Source organism: Lissotriton vulgaris, unplaced genomic scaffold, assembly GCF_964263255.1.
Source record: "Lissotriton vulgaris unplaced genomic scaffold, aLisVul1.2 SCAFFOLD_11659, whole genome shotgun sequence".
Classification (NCBI taxonomy): domain Eukaryota; kingdom Metazoa; phylum Chordata; class Amphibia; order Caudata; family Salamandridae; genus Lissotriton; species Lissotriton vulgaris.
In genome coordinates, this window is record NW_028253254.1 from 1 (window position 1) to 17197 (window position 17197).

The window sequence follows — 17197 nt, forward strand, 5'->3', positions numbered from 1 at the left end:
TGGCCTTTGCCGAATTTTATGGAGCGACAATGGCCCCCACTTCATAGCTGAGGTTATCCAACTAATCCTAAAGGGGTTGGGGGTGAAGCAACGATTCCATGCGGTCTTCCACCCCCAATCCGCTGGTCTAGTGGAACGCCATAATGCCACACTGAAGCTGAAACTGGCAAAAATAGTGGCCACCACTGGACTTAACTGGCCGGATGCCCTCCCACTGGCCTTGTTATCTATGCGCTCCACTCCCACCAAGCACCATCTGACCCCCTACGAGGTTGTGTCTGGGCGACCGATGAATCTCTGGACTGCTCCCAAACCGACCTCCATTCATGACGTCCCGGACGTCCTACTGTCTGATTATTTGTGCAAGTTAACTAAAACGTTGTCTGTCATTCATCAACAGGTGCAGCAGGCCATCCCCGATGCTTCCAGGGGCCCCGGCCACGACATCCAACCGGGAGATTTCGTATTGATACGAAATTTCCAGCGAACCAAGAGTCTGGAACCTCGGTGGACGGGCCCCTGGCAAGTGCTGATCACCACCCGAACGGCACTCCGAGTGGAGGGGAAGAAGCACTGGCTGCACGCGCATCATTGCCGAAAGGTCTCTGCAAACCTGGCCACGACAGAAAACGTCAGCACCCAAGAAGAGCTCCTGAGCAAAGACCGACCGATATTGGACTGTTATCCCGATACTGAGGCACTCGAACTTGCAAAATTCTCTGATCCCACTGTGCCATCCAGAGAAGGGTATTTCCTGCGTCGAAAGGAGGGAGCTTCGGCTAAGTAGGCCACGGACTAAGTTAAATCTCAGAACGGTGACCTACACACAATCAAGGGTCGCCGGGAGAGAAGCTAAACGAAGTCTGTGGTTCTGCCCACTACCGAGCCCCTTGAAGGTGATGGAAGCGCCAAATAAGAAGATGATGGAAGCGCCAGATAAGAAGATGATGGAAGCAACGGGAAATACCCAGTATAGAAATCCAAAGACTGACAACCTGCACAAATCAAAGACAATTGCACTCTTCATTGTCTTCCTCTTCTGCCTCCTCCTCATGACCTCCTTCTGGATTCTGGAGGAAAGCACACCGGCTCATGAGGCATTGCTACCTACTGCACAGCCAACACCCCTGAAAGAGCATCACCTAATCTCTCTGTCGCCTCAGCTCCGAGAAAGGCGCAGGGAATTCTGGAACAATTCCTTCGTGCAACTGTTGCACCAACACAACCTTGCTGCAAATGCTACGAACTGTTGGATCTGCGGGTTGCTCCCGCATGCCACTGGACACTCCATCCCCTTCATCCCTTCACCCTTCTCAGTTCACGGCTCTTGCCTCGCCTGGTTGATCCTCATGCAAGAGAGCCACAGGGACAACGCCACCTCCAGCCGGACAGTGTCACACTTCTACTCTGGGTTCTGGCTGAACAAAACAGGAAAGACCCCAGCTGCCCTGTGTCCTGCGCTCGCAGGCGCCACCTTCATCAAAGACATTCCAGCCAAAGAACGAGTCGAAGTACAGGTGCTCCACAATCCGGCCAGAACCACCTTCACTCATCTGCAAAAACAAACTACCGCCACTTTAACTGTGGCCCTGTCTGTTATCAATGTCACAGGTCTCGTGTGTCTCGAAGGCCAGGGAACGCAGCTGGTGGGTTACAGCGCCTGCCGAATCACCAGAACATTGGACTCAGCTGAACCCCCTTCTTTTGTTGCTTCTCCGAATATGTACTTTGTGTGTGGCACCAAGGCTTACACCTGGCTCCCGAGAGGTTGGAAGGGCACCTGTTATATTGCCTTCGTTCTTCCACCCACATATGTAGCCCCTGCCAACCACCACCGGCAGAGGCGTGCAGACGACCTTGGACAAGCCGACTCCACCGGAGCACAGTTCCTGGATGCAGCAAAGGGACTTGTTCCTCTGTGGGGCCCAATGGCAAACAGCCGTGCTATCCGACACCTGACCCAGGCAGTAGAAACTACGATCAACATCACAGCTGGCATCCTCGCCAACAACACTGCGGAGCTTCAGGCGGTCCGCCTTGTGACCCTTCAAAATCGACTCGTCCTAGATGTGGTCCTAGCCGACCGAGGAGGAGCATGCCGCATCATCGGATCCAGCTGCTGCACCTACGTGCCAGACAACTCGCCTTCAGTCTACAAAGCCATCGAACACCTCCACAGACTTTCCTCGGAGGTTCACCAAGAACAGGAAGGATGGTCGCTTGGGAGCTGGTTTTGGGACACTTTGAAAAATTGGGGTTGGAAGTTGTTTTCCTTCGTGCTGATACCTCTTGTGATATTATGTGGGTGTTGCTTAGGTATCCAATGTCTGCCACCTTTGTTCAGCCTTGTTTCTAACTGTATGTGCCCAAAAAATTTGGACTTCCGAAATGAGCACATGAGCCCCCTCTATGAAGTAGAAATACGTGGCCTTATGGGGATAAATCCAAACTGACAAGTTGGCGAGACATGTTAAAAGGGAGGACTGTGGAATTTTAATTTGCGATCTGAACATCATCTGCGCCAGCTTGTCACCTATGTACTACGTGCACGGCAGCCATTCTGGGTCACCTATGTACTACGTGCACGGCAGCCATTTTAGATATCATGGTCTCCCTGTCCACGATCGATCGCCAGCGCGCCCCTCTGACCCAGCAAGCATCCTCCGCGCACCCTGGCTCCCCCTCCCTCCTCCTTATAAGCATGACCCTTCTGCATGACCCTGTCCTTGGGAGTCACGCCAGCGCCTGACCAACACCTCCTCTCCTCCCATGAATGCCCCTCTGTTGATAAACCTCCCCTCTGCACTGGATTGTCCACGCAGCATGAATACCACTCCATTGATGGCCCCTCACCCCGTGTCCGACTGTCCACACAGGTCCGAGGCCATTGCCTAAGCCGGGAGATATCATTTACTGCCCTTTATTGTATGAGGTCGCTCTCCTTCAAAGGACCCTCTATTGATCCAGGCCTCCCCACCCCCTGTGATATGATCAGGCGCACACATCCTAAGACTCGACGGAACACTCAGCTGCGTGATGACCCCCTCCTCTTATCAGCAGGTTGAGGACCTCTATTGTGAAGGTATATGGGGGTGGGATTAACACGAGGATTACGGGGATGTCTTTTCCTTGCTTTACAAAGTTCTGATTGTAATAAAGGAAGGTCACATGCCATAAACCAGTGTATAAGAGGCCAGGCCTCCGAGAGGCTGTTAGAGCACCTCGAGACGATACCTTGTTGTCTGATCTGATGTGTTCTGCTCCGTCGGAATAAACTTCTGTTTCCTGCCTTCTGGTCTCCGGCGCCTGCCTCATTACTTGGTAAAACTTGAATGGTACAAGGGCGGTTAGCGCCGGGCAAATCCTGAGAAAGGTCCTAGCCTTACCTTTTTCCACATACACTGGCCTAATTCAACGGGCTGCATTATTGTTAGAGGTGCAATCCAAAACTGATGACAGGGCCCCTTAGACACTAGTGACTAGAGAGCTGATCAGCGACCAACTGGTTCAGTGTGATAGGATCCAAGTGTGTACTGCTTCTTTTGTGATGTTATTGCACAAGCTCCTTCCATGCACCAACCAGTGGATAGCCTTTTCAGGATCCTGCAGATTAGCTACATACACTCCCACCTGTGCCACTAGCTGATAGGCAGACTGATATACCTGGATAGCATTTTCCACTTACTTAGTTGGGCCTGAACATTGTTGTTTGATTGTTTGTTTTAAACTGTTTACTGACAACTCTTGCATATTGTGTCTACTAAGAAGGTGACTGCGTCCCGTGCTACAGTTTTATTGCTGACACAACATATAATTTTCCGATATAATACTATTTCAATGCTGCTCTACATTAATGATTTGCTGTACAGATAACAGTATGAAAATACAAAATGACAATAGACATTTACATTTTTGTATTGCTATTACGTTATTAGGTTATGAATAGGGGTGGGCGGAAAACTACGCTCTGCGAGCGTTGTGGATAAAGCCAGCCACCCCAGCTCCCCGGCCCAGTCCCTGCTTCCGAATGCAGCCAGGCCGGGGAGAGCCTCCCCGGGCCCCAGTGGACCCCCATCCCCAGCACCCAGACCCTGACCCCAGGCCGGTGTCCACTGGACGCAGCAGGAGCCCCGGGCCCGGTCCCATCTTCCGAACTGTAGCCAGGCTGGGGAGAGCCTCCCCGGGCCCCAGTGGCCACCCGGTCCCCAGCACCCGGACCCTTGGTTGGCTTGCAGGGCGAGGGGCTCCTGCCTCCCGGGGTCCACCGGACGCAGCACGACCTGCAGCACGTCCGGTCCCAGCTTCCGAACCCTAGCCAGGCTAGGGAGAGTCTCCCCGGGCCCCGGCGAACCCCCGTCACCAGTGCCCGGACCCTCGGCTGGCTTCCAGGACAGGGGGGTTCCCGCAGCCTGGGACCCTGGGATGCAGCACGAGCCCCAGGCCCAGTCCCGGCTTCCAAACCCTAGCCAGGCCGGTGAGAGCCTCCCTGGGCCCCAGCGGACCCCTGACACCAGCGCCTGGACCCTCGACTGGCTTCCAGGATGGGGGGCTTCTGCACCATGGCGCCCACCAGATGCAGCACAAGCCCCAGGCCCAGTCCCAGCTTCTGAACCCTAGCCATGGCCGGGGAGAGCCTCCTCGGGCACCGGCAGACCCACCCCCGGTCCCCAGCACCCAGACCCTCGACTGGAACCGAGGAGGGTTAAGCCCAGGCCACGTCCTTGCCCCGGGGACCCCATGTTTCTCGACTATTAAGCCCCCGCATAGTGGGGGCTTACAGAACTTCGGGAAAAGACAAACGTTGGAGTTAGCCCGGCCGCCAGTCCACAGGGCCATCTGGTCACCTAGCCCGCATGTCCATCTGGTCACCCAGCCCGCATGATCATCTAGTCAACCGGCCCGCAGGGCCATCTGGTCACCTGACCCGCAGGGCCATCTGGTCACCCGGTCTACAAGGCTATCTGGTTGCGCAGCCAGGTGACCTGGAACAACACAGCAACCGGATGGCCTGGGAGGGTGCCGTACCCAGTCGCCCTTGCAGACAAGCAAGGGTGGCCAGGCCCTCTGAGGTAGACGCTCGGGAGGCTCCTTCCCTGGGGCTGCCGCTGCTCACCTTTCGGCTCGACTTGCCAGGGAGTAGCAGGAAGGGGAGGCCCGGCCGGCCCAGGCCATCTGGTCCCCCTGCTGACCCGCAAGGGATGATGGCCCCATCCCCACACCCCGGAGGGGCAAAGACCAGAGGGGGAGGCCCCCGTGCCAGAGGGCACGTGGTGGAGGCAGCCTCCCGCAGGCCCGCGTAACCCCCTCCATGTCCCTCCTGCTGCCCCTGCGGCAGAGAGACCCACCCCTGGGTGTGGTGGAGGAGGGCGTCCGCGGGCGCCCACGCAAGGAGAGTCATAAGGTTGGCTCAGAGGATGACTTTCAATAGATCACAGCGAGGTAGCTTCTCTGCTACTTACGAAACCCTGACCTAGAATCAGGTCATCTACGAATGATTTAGCACCGGGTGCCCCATGAACATGCCGTGCACTAAGGGTGATAGAGGCGGCCCCCTTCCATCCGCTCTCTGGTCCCCAAGCAAGCGCTCTACGCACCGGCCCCCCCCAGAGAGGCCGTCTCTCCCAAGCCAACCGAGGCTCCATGGCACTGCAGTTTCGTTACGGTTTAGGGGGGAATCTGACTTAGAGGCATTAAGTTATAATCCCACAGATGGTAGCTTCACCCCATTGGCTCCTCAGCCAAGCACATACAACAAATGTGTGAACCTGTGGTTCCTCTCATACTGAGCAGGAATACTATTGCAACAACACATCATCAGTAGGGTAAAACTAACCTGTCTCACGACGGTCTAAACCAAGCTCACGTTCCCTATTAGTGGGTGAAAAATACAACGCTTGGTGAATTCTGCTTCACAATGATAGGAAGAGCCGGCATCGAAGGATCAAAAAACGACGTCGCTATTAGCGCTTGGCCGCCACAGCCAGTTATCACTGTGGTAACTTTTCTGACACCTCCCGCTTGAAACCCAAAAAGTCAGAAGGATCATGAGGCCCCGCTTTCACGATCTGTATTCATACTGAAATTCGAGATCAAGCGAGCTTTTGCCCTTCTGCTCTGCAGGAGGTTTCTCTCCTCCCTGAGCTCGCCTTAGGACACCTGCGTTATTGTTTGACAGGTGTACCGCCCCAGTCAAACTCCCCATCTGCTACTGTCCCCGGTGAGGGTCGCGCCCGGCGGGTGCCGGGCGCTTGGAGCCAGAAGTGAGAGCTCCACGGGGCTCACCCCCGCCTCACTGGGTAAGTGAAAAAACGATAAGAGTAGTGGTATTTCACCGGCGGCCCGAGGGCCTCCCACCTATCATGTCTCTTCACAGTGCCAGACTAGAGTCAAGCTCAACAGGTATTTCTTTCCCCGCTGATTCCACCAAGCCCGTTCCCTTGGCTGTGGTTTCCCTAGATAGTAGGTAGGGACAGTGGGAATCTCGTTCATCCATTCATGTGCGTCACTAATTAGATGACGAGGCATTTGGCTAATCTGTACCACCTCGCGGTGGTTCATTGTGGGTTATTATGCTGCCCATCAGCGTTAATTCGGTTTTGCTTCCAACAATACAACATTCTTTCGCTCCGGAGTACAGCCACAAATGCTGTCCTCACTGGAACTGGGATCACGTATAGGCCAGAGATAGTACACCTTGCAGTACTATTCCAACAATTTTAAGATTATCTATGAACAGTCCTGAGAAATTAAAATATGATTAGCAGGACATCAATAATCAATGTGTGATGATTATGTGTATGCGATTATTTGAGACCTATTCATCATTCAAGACATTTCAATAAGTATGATGTACACACTATATCTACATTGTTATAAGCACACATATAAGACAAAAATACACATCTATAAGTTGAACATCTAATTTGAAAAAGCACATCTAGAAAAATTCACATCTATAAAATTTACATCTATACTAACTCTTGTGTCAACTATAAATCTATATGTTAAAACATTATGCTTTATAAGGGTGACATGTGTGCTGCAAGAAAGTGTACATCTCATTATAAGGTTGATACTCAATTGTCCATGAATACTTGGCACATTTTAAGAGTGTCCATTAAAGTAGTCACGGTACAAAAGGGGCTGGTGATGGACGGAGCATCTGAATCAATCAAACACTCACACCCAGTGAAAAGATCTGGGTTGAATCCATCACCGTTATTTAGCCCACTCTGCCACCCCAGTTCAGACATGGCTATATGCAAATCAGTCTGACCCTGTGCCTCATGGGAACATTGCAACCCGAACTGCCAAGCCATGTCTTCCCTGGACCGGAAACAAGCTTCCGAGGACCGGTTTCTGGCATTCCAGCCGTCTTCAGCCCGGCTTGCTTGAATCCAGTGGCAAAGTGAGCAAGGGACTCACGTCTGAGCATACCCTGCCACACTTATGGTGGCCAAAAGCGGTACAAAAGGGGGTGGTGATGGACGGAGCATCTGAATCAATAAAACACTCACACCCAGTCAAAAGATCTGGGTTGAATCCATCACTGTTCTTTAGCCCACTCTGCCACCCCAGTTCAGACATGGCTATATGCAAATCAGTCTGACCCTGTGCCTCATGGGAACAGTCCAGCCCGAACTGCCAAGCCATGTCTTCCCTGGACCGGAAACAAGCTTCGAGGACCGGTTTCTGGCATTCCAGCCGTCTTCAGCCGGGCTTGCTTGAATCCAGTGGCAAAGTGAGCAAGGGACTCAGGTCTGAGCATACCCTGCCACACTTATGGCGGCCAAAAGCGGTACAAAAGGGGGTGGTGATGGCCGGAGCATCTGAATCAATCAAACACTCACACCCAGTCAAAAGATCTGGGTTGAATCCATCACCGTTCTTTTGCCCACTCTGCCATCCCAATTCAGACATGGCTATATGCAAATCAGTCTGACCCTGTGCCTCATGGGAACAGTGCAGCCCGAACTGCCAAGTCATGTCTTCCCTGGACCGGAAACAAGCTTCCGTGGACCGGTTTCTGGCATTCCAGCCATCTTCAGCCCGGCTTGCTTGAATCCAGTGGCAAAGTGAGCAAGGGACTCACGTCTGAACATACCCTGCCACACTTATGGCGGCCAAAAGCGGTACAAAAGGGGGTGGTGATGGACGGATCATCTGAATCAATCAAACACTCACACCCAGTCAAAAGATCTGGGTTGAATCCATCACCGTTCTTTAGCCCACTCTGCCACCCCAGTTCAGACATGGCTATATGCAAATCAGTCTGACCCTGTGCCTCATGGGAACAGTCCAGCCCGAACTGCCAAGCCATGTCTTCCCTGGACCGGAAACAAGCTTCCGAGGACCGGTTTCTGGCATTCCAGCCGTCTTCAGCCCGGCTTGCTTGAATCCAGTGGCAAAGTGAGCAAGGGACTCACGTCTGAGCATACCCTGCCACACTTATGGCGGCCAAAAGCGGTACAAAAGGTGGTGGTGATGGACGGATCATCTGAATCAATCAAACACTCACACCCAGTCAAAAGATCTGGGTTGAATCCATCACCGTTCTTTAGCCCACTCTGCCACCCCAGTTCAGACATGGCTATATGCAAATCAGTCTGACCCTGTGCCTCATGGGAACAGTCCAGCCGGAACTGCCAAGCCATGTCTTCCCTGGACCGGAAACAAACTTCCGAGGACCGGTTTCTGGCATTCCAGCCGTCTTCAGCCGGGCTTGCTTGAATCCAGTGGCAAAGTGAGCAAGGGACTCAGGTCTGAGCATACCCTGCCACACTTATGGCGGCCAAAAGCGGTACAAAAGGGGGTGGTGATGGCCGGAGCATCTGAATCAATCAAACACTCACACCCAGTAAAAAGATCTGGGTTGAATCCATCACCGTTCTTTTGCCCACTCTGCCATCCCAATTCAGACATGGCTATATGCAAATCAGTCTGACCCTGTGCCTCATGGGAACAGTGCAGCCCAAACTGCCAAGCCATGTCTTCCCTGGACCGGAAACAAGCTTCAGAGGACCGGTTTCTGGCATTCCAGCCGTCTTCAGCCCGGCTTGCTTGAATCCAGTGGCAAAGTGAGCAAGGGACTCACGTCTGAGCATACCCTGCCACACTTATGGTGGCCAAAAGCTGTACAAAAGGGGGTGGTGATGGACGGAGCATCTGAATCAATCAAACACTCACACCCAGTCAAAAGATCTGGGTTGAATCCATCACCGTTCTTTAGCCCACTCTGCCACCCCAGTTCAGACATGGCTATATGCAAATCAGTCTGACCCTGTGCCTCATGGAAACAGTGCAGCCCGAACTGCCAAGCCATGTCTTCCCTGGACCAGAAACAAGCTTCCGAGGACCGCTTTCTGGCATTCCAGCTGTCTTCATTAAAGTAGTCAGGCAAACATTTTTCTTGAATGGAAATGCCATTTGTAGACCTAAATCAGCCAGAACAACATCATTACATTGAGGCCAAATACCACGACATCCAACGATAAAGCCATGAAATTTAACACTGTTACATTTTGTGAGATCTTTGATTTGCTGTGACAGATCCTGATAGTATTTCACTTTACTCTCAAACGCTAATTCAAGGGAATTCTGAGAATTGAAACATCAATCACTATCACTACAGCTGTACCATTTTTGGTAAACACTACATCTGGTTTTCGTAGTTCTCCTTGATTGTTCTTAACATGAGGCTCCCTGTATGCCATCCAACCACACCTTTTTGCTTTATCAATGAGCAATTCCAGAATTTTAAACTTTTTATCCTAATGTCCTTAGTTTTAGGACATGCCCCTGAAATATGAGAAATTGTTTCACAAACATCATTACAATACCTACATGTAGCAAATGCACACTTTCTTCCCCTAGTGATGGTTTCTCTGGTATATAAAACATTTGCTCTTAGCTTCTGCACCGCAGCTATGTACTGGTTTTCTTTCATTTTGTTATGCCTGCTGATCCAGAGGTTTGAGGTTGGATTGCTTGCTAAGTATTTTATACCATCACCTTGGACAGGGAGATTTGCCCATTTCTCAAACTCTTCTTTTCTCCACTCATATGTTGCTAACAAATTCAAATCAGAGCTCAGACAGTTACTGTTTAAAATGTTAAGTTTGTCTGTTTTGATGATGTTATCAATTTTTTCATTCATATCTTCTCCTGCATACATGAATGAATGCGCTATATACGGGTCTGGAGCTGCCCTGATATATAATAAACTATTGACTTTATTGAGACCAATTTGTGTACATAGTTTTGGAATACTGAGACCCCCAAATGATCTTTTCGAATATAGGAGACCATCACATGTATATGCAGGAAGGTGTAGAAAGTGTTTGACATACGTTTTCATTGGTTGATCCAGAACATTTAAAGTTTTTGCTTCTGTTCCTATCATTTCCAATTTGAATGATAGATTAGGTACCAAGAACTGGCACAACATTTCTATTTTCTGCGTGGGCTTAAGTGGTAGATTATCAAGTTTTTGAGCCCAATTGACAAGAACCTCATTAACTTTGTTGTTCCTTGTATGACCAGTGTGTGGATCAAAGTTCAATCTGAGGTATCTCTCACTTTCTCCTGGATGAATATTTTCAATATTTTCTTTTTCAAATTGCCATGGTTTACAGTTGTTAACCAGGATTTTGTCTTTATGGTGACTGATATAAAATCCATGTGTCTCTTTCACATTAAGTTTTAATCCTGTGGTTTTAATGAACTTTTCAATGATTTTCAGATTCGTACTCATTCCTTCCCAGGTACTACTGAGTACTGCGATGTCATCGGCAAAGGCGAGAGCGGTGATTTGCTCAATAGGACCATCTGATCCAAATGTGAAGCTCTTGCCATTTTTCTGAAGATCACAGATCAGAGGATCCATGGCAATGTTAAATAGTAGTAGGGATAAAGAGTCACCTTGTTTGGCCCCTAGATTTCACTGTTATTTCAGGAGTTGATTCGTTGTTCTTACCCTTGAAAGATGTTGTTGAGTCAGTGTATAAGTCTTTTATTATGTCTCTGATGTATGATGGAACTCTTTGCCTTGCCAGACTCTGTATAATGTGACCATGGCGGACAGAGTCGAAGGCTTTCGATATATCAATGAACACCACTACTAATGAGTGACTGTTTTTTCGTGCCCCTTTTATATTTTGCAGGAGAGTCAGATTCTCGAGACAACCTCTCACCTTCATGAAGCCTTTTTGTCTCGTATTCAATACAACCATAAATGAGAGTCTTTTAGTTAACATTTTTGTGAATACCGTCATGAACGCAGTACCCATGGCAATTGGACGCCAGTTACTGATTTATTTAAGTTCACTAATCAGTACATTCTTGGGTATCAAAATTGATTGGTTCTTTTTGATAATTTCTGGTACTCTTCTCATCAACAACCAAGACGATAGAATTCTGGGCAGCAGTCTTGGTTGCCTGCTGTGCACTTTATATAAGTCATTTAGACCTATCTTATCGGGGCCCACTGCTTTTTTTAGGTTGGAGCTCTCAAAAGCATGAGTTATTTCGAGCAGTGTTATTTCTTTACAAAGATGTCTAAATTCGTAGTCCTCTGGTATCCGATCAATCGGCGTGAATTTAGGGTTTTTCTTGTTTTCTTTTTCAATTATGCTTTTGTAGTATTGAAAGATTTCATCAGCACTGATTTGGCAAGTGGCATCTTCTGCGCCATCAGTGATAATCCTGGCAATTTTCTTTTTGTCTTTTTTAAACATTGCTTGGTATTCTTTATAGCTGCCCTATGCTTTGGCATAATTTTTCGTGTGCGTCCGAGTAAGCCTTCCCTTTTTCTTGTCTTTTTTTGTTATCTTGTTTCCTACTGAGGCATTCAGGTGCTCATCTTGAGCAGAGTTCATAGGTTCATTATTGAGTTCACTAGTTGGTTCATTTGTTGGTTCATTTGTTGGTACACTTGCTAGAGCAGGACTTATATCAGTGGTGTTTTCTGCGATGTAAGTCACTACCTAATCCATCAGATCCATAGCAGTATCATGCTCATCTACGTTTTGAGTGTACTTCTCGATTTCTGATATTCTGTCTTCCAGTTCATCAAAGTTCTTGATTTTTTTAGCACGTTTTCGATTGATAAAGTCTCTGTGCTTTTCTGTTGTTACTTCCACTGTAACCTCTGGTTCATCGCAAGAGTCATTTTCAGATACATTTGATGCTTGCAGTACAGCTTTTGCGGATTTTTTGCTTTTATCGTTTCTATCACTTCTTTTTTCTGCAATTTGTTTTCTATTCTTGTTGTCAAAATGTGGAACCATCAGCGCATTAATATTCCTCTTATTTTCATATACTTTTTCCAATTCTGCTAGTAGCAGTATTTCTTCTTGTGACCATAATTTTGACGGTTTGCTGTTTGCTAGAGCTGCTAGTCTAGCCTCATTTTGCGCTCTTGGATGCGCATGCCGAGCATGTTGAGAAACTCCAATTTTTGTTCCAAATCTGAAGTCACAGAAGCTGCACAGGAATGGCAGCTCTCCTTTTTGAGGTCTTCCTTTACATTTGGCATAATGGCATGCAATATTGTGCTATTCGGCTTCTTTGTCACATTTCGAGCAGTATGTTTTGAGATAGAAGCCTTTGTGCTTGTTTGAGACATGTTTTCTCAGTTCTTTAAAAGTTCCCATTAGGTCTCCCCACAAGTCACATTTATGTTTTTCTATAGGGTACTTCCAATAAGTGACTTTTTTTGTGTAATCACTTTTCTTTGTTATTACATCTTTACTGACCTCATACACATCGGGAAGATTTTCTAATTTTGCTGTACCAATGTCATTCTTGGCTGAGGTGGCCACAAACTCAATGGATTTGCAAAGGTCTACTGTTGTGTGTTCTTCTGCTATAAAGGGTGAACTAAGGCCAATATTGTGATCTGAATCATTGTTATTAGTTGCATTGTTGGAAGCGGGTGCTGGTTTGTCAAAATCGGTGAGGAGGTTAATGATTTCTGGGAAAGACCGCACCTCCTTATGCCATCTTAATGGGGTTTTTATTCTCCAGGAACTACCCCATTTGGAATTGGGTTCGCTTGCTTCGCCATTTCTCACTATCACGCTCGCTGCCATGATAGAACCTTGTTTGGCCTGTCTCTATATGCTTCTTTACGCAGAGTCTAGCACTTTAGAGGCAGTTACCGGCGGGACCACTGGGAGGTAAAGGCCACTACAACCGAGAATAGGTTAATAGAGTCATAGTTACTCCCGCCGTTTACCCGCGCTTCATTGAATTTCTTCACTTTGACATTCAGAGCACTGGGCAGAAATCATATTACGTCAACACCCGCCCCTCTCCCGGGGTGAACCCATTCCAGGGCACCCTGTCCTTCACAAAGAAAAGAGAACTCTCCCGGGGCTCCAGCCGGCTTCTCCGGGATCGTTTGCGTTACCGCACTGGACACCGCAAGGGTGCCCGTCTCTGCCACTCCGAGTTTGGGGATCTGAACCCGACTCCCTTTCGATCGGCCGAGTGCAGCGGAGGCCATCGCCTGTCCCTTCCGAACGGCGCTCGCCCATCTCTTAGGACCGACTGCCCATGTTCAACTGCTATTCACATGGAACCCTTCTCCACTTCGGCCTTCAAAGTTCTCATTTGAATATTTGCTACTACCACCAAGATCAGCACCAGCGGCGGCTCCACCTGGCCCCTCGCCCCGGGCTTCCGTGCTCACCGCAGCGGCCCTCCTACTCGACGCGGCTTAGCCCCCGCGGCTCTCAGTGCCGGCGACGGCCGGGTAAGGGCCCGACGCTCCAGCTCCATCCATTTTCAGGGCTAGTTGATTCCATAGGTGAGTTGTTACACACTCCTTAGCAGATTCCGACTTCCATGGCCACCGTCCTGCTGTCTATATCAACCAACACCTTTTCTGGGGTCTGATGAGCGCCGGCATCGGGCGCCTTAACACGGCGTTCGGTTCATCCCGCAGCACCAGTTCTGTTTACCAAAAGTGGACCACTAGCCACTCGCATTCCATGCCTGGCTACACGCCAGCGAGTGGGGCTTCTTACCCATTTCAAGTTTGAGAATAGGTTGAGATTGTTTCGGCTCCAAGACCTCTAACCATTCGCTTTACCAGATAAAACTGGGGGCTCCGAGCACCAGCTACCCTGAGGGAAACTTTGGAGGGAACCTGCTACTAGATGGTTCGATTAGTCTTTTGCACCTATACCCAGGTCGGATTACCGATTTGCACGTCAGGATCGCTATGGACCTCCACCACAGTTTCCTCTGGCTTCGCCCTGCCCAGGCATAGTTCACCATCTTTCGGGTCCTATCACGCATGCTCATGCTCCACCTCCCCGACAGAGCGGGTGAGACGGGCCGGTGGTGCGCCTGCCGCTGGAAGCGCGGCAGGATCCCACCTCAGCCAGTGCGTGCCGGCTCTCACCTTCATTGCGCCACAGGGGTTCGCTCGACCCTCCGACTCACGCACGTGTTAGACTCCTTGGTCCGTGTTTCAAGACGGGTCGGGTGGGTAACCGACATTGCCGCTGACGCCTGGCTTGGGCCTCCCCGCCCAGCGGCATGACGCGGTCAGGGCGCACTGAGAACAGTCCACCCCAGTCGACAGTCGTGCCGGAAACAGGGGGCCCGTCCCCCCTTCAACCACCCCTTCACACCCGAGGGGTGGCCAAGAACGGGTGCCCGGGGGAGGGCGCGGAGGTGGTCGAATCTCCCCTGGCCCCGCGGACACGACGAAGTTGCTGCCAGGGGGGCTGTAACACCCTCCGCCTGAGCGGAGGGCCACCTGCCACCCTGAAGCCATCCCAGCCATACCGGAGCTGGGGGAGGACTGCCCGGGAATGATGGAGCCCGTCCTTGGCACTTTGGCACTCCGTTGACCTGGAGGAGGGAGCCCTGGACGCCCGGAGGAGGACTGCCCGGTACCCATGGAGCCCGTCCCGGGCACTTTGCCCCGCCATGGGCCTGGAAGAGGGAGCCACGGGCGCCCGGGGGAGGACTGCCCGGGACCAATGGAGCCCGTTCTGGGCACTTGGCCCTGCCTTTGGCCTGGAGGAGGGAGCCCCGGACGTCCGGGGAGGACTTTGCCATGCCGTGGGCAGGAGCACGTCTTGGACGAAGGGAGGTGTTGTCCAAGCATAGCCCATCTGGTCACCGGCAGAGAACTGTGAGCCCGGGAGGGGTGTCCAAACATACCCTGCCCCTAATAATCCAGAGGAAAGCTACCACTCTTTCTTGGCATCCGTGCGCACAGAGTGATGGAGGGGACCCAGGGCGCAGAGGTGCCCGACCTCCTGGAGCCCTTGCTGGGATCAGGGAGGCAAATGGACCCTCATCGGGACTTCCAGGGATGCCTGGCCATCTGGTTGCCTCATTGGAAAGCATTGGGTGCGACTAGATGGTCGAGGGGAAGGGTGCGAACAGATATCCAGGACCGAAAGGACTCCCAGCTGCCCACTGAGCCTTTGCGGTAGGGCTCCTGCCTGCCCACGCAGGGCATGGCTTGGGGGATCCGCTTCTCCGGGGGCTCAGGGATCCTGGCTGGGCCTCTGGCACGGGGAGGTCCACCGGAGCTCTTAGGCCCGGACGCCCGGGGGAACACTGCTCGGGAACCATGGAGCCCGCCCTGGGCACTATGGCATGCCATTGGCCTGGAGGAGGGAGCCCCAGACACCCGGGGGAGGACTGCCCGTGACCCATGGAGCCCATCCTGGGCACTTTGCCCCGCCGTTGGCATGGAGGAGGGAGCCCCGGACGCCCGGGCGCAGACTGTGCGGGACCAATGGAGCCCGTCCTGGGCACTTGGCCCCACTGTTGGCCTGGAGGAGGGAGCCCTGGACGCCCAGGGGAGGACTGCCCAGGAACCATGGAGCCCGTCCTGGGCACTGTGGCACGCCGTTGGCCTGGAGGAGGGAGACCCGGGTGCCTGGGCCCCGCCCATATGGTCCCTGGCAGGGAACCACCAGCCTGGGAGGGGTATCCGGGCATACCCTTGCCCCATGTAATCCGGAGGAAGGCTACCCTTCTTTCTGGGAACCTGTGCGCACCGAGTGACAGAGGGGACCCTGTGCGCAAAAGTGCCTGACCTCCTAGAGCCCTCACTGGGATCGGGGAGGCGAATGGACCCTCATCGGGACTTCCAGGGAAGACCGGGAATCTGGTCACCGCATTGGAAAGCATTGGGTGGGAAAACAACCTTTGAAACGCAAATTTTACAACGCACTACCATTACAACAAAACTTTTACAATGCAACATCCATTACAACGCATGCCATTACAACGCAACCATTACAACGCATGACACTACAATGCATACCACTACAATGCATGTCATTACAACGCAGTCATTACAACGCATACCATTACAACGCATACCATCACAACGCATAGTACCCTTACACTATCCAACACTTACCCTACTATTGCACCCCTTGGAGTTAGAATAGAACTTTTTACTCCTACACTATCCAACACTTGCCCTACTGTTGCGCCCCCCTGTAGTTAGAATAGTAATTATTACCCCTTCACTATCCAATACTTACCATACATGCAATGTAATGGTATGCGTTGTAATGGTATGCATTGTAAAGGTAGTATGCGTTGTAATGGAATGCGTTGTAAAGGTAGTTTTTAAAAATTCGTTGTAATGGCGTGGAGAAGTGTGGCTCAATGATTAGAGCGGCAGACCCAGATGCAGAAGTCTAGCCCGGGACCAGGGTTCAATTCCCCGCCTCGGCGGGTCTTGGGCTCAAAATTCCATGGACCTGATAATTCTCGCCTCGGTGCCTATTCCAATCATGGAGTCCCACTCTGCAACTCTGGGCAATAGCTTGCTTAATCTCCACAACGGCCCCCACAACGCTAAGGATGCCTCGCCTCCACCTTGGGGGTGCCCAGGAGTGGACACCTCACAGGGAAAGCCAGGATGGGTTCCACAGCGGTATTTGTACAAGCGCCTTGAGACCCTTGCGGGTGAGTAGTGCACTATACAAGTATCAATTTACATTTACATTTACATGCGTTGTAATGAAATGCATTGTAATGGATGTAGCATTGTAAAAAATGCGTGGTAAAGGTATGCGTTGTAAAAGTATGCGTTGTAACATCATACATTCCATTGGGTGCGACCAGATGGCCGAGGGGAAAGGTGCGACCAGATGGCCGGGACCGAAATAACTCTAATCTGCCTGCCCGAGCCTTCACAGGAGGGCTC

The 17197-nt window shown here is 51.1% G+C and overlaps 2 pseudogenes; both read right to left on the bottom strand.

The window, feature by feature from the left end:
• Window positions 1-5396: 5396 nt before the first annotated feature.
• On the bottom strand, window positions 5397-6421 carry LOC147661078 (28S ribosomal RNA; annotated as a pseudogene).
• Window positions 6422-13381: 6960 nt separating this feature from the next.
• Window positions 13382-14472, bottom strand: LOC147661079 (28S ribosomal RNA; annotated as a pseudogene).
• Window positions 14473-17197: the final 2725 nt, after the last annotated feature.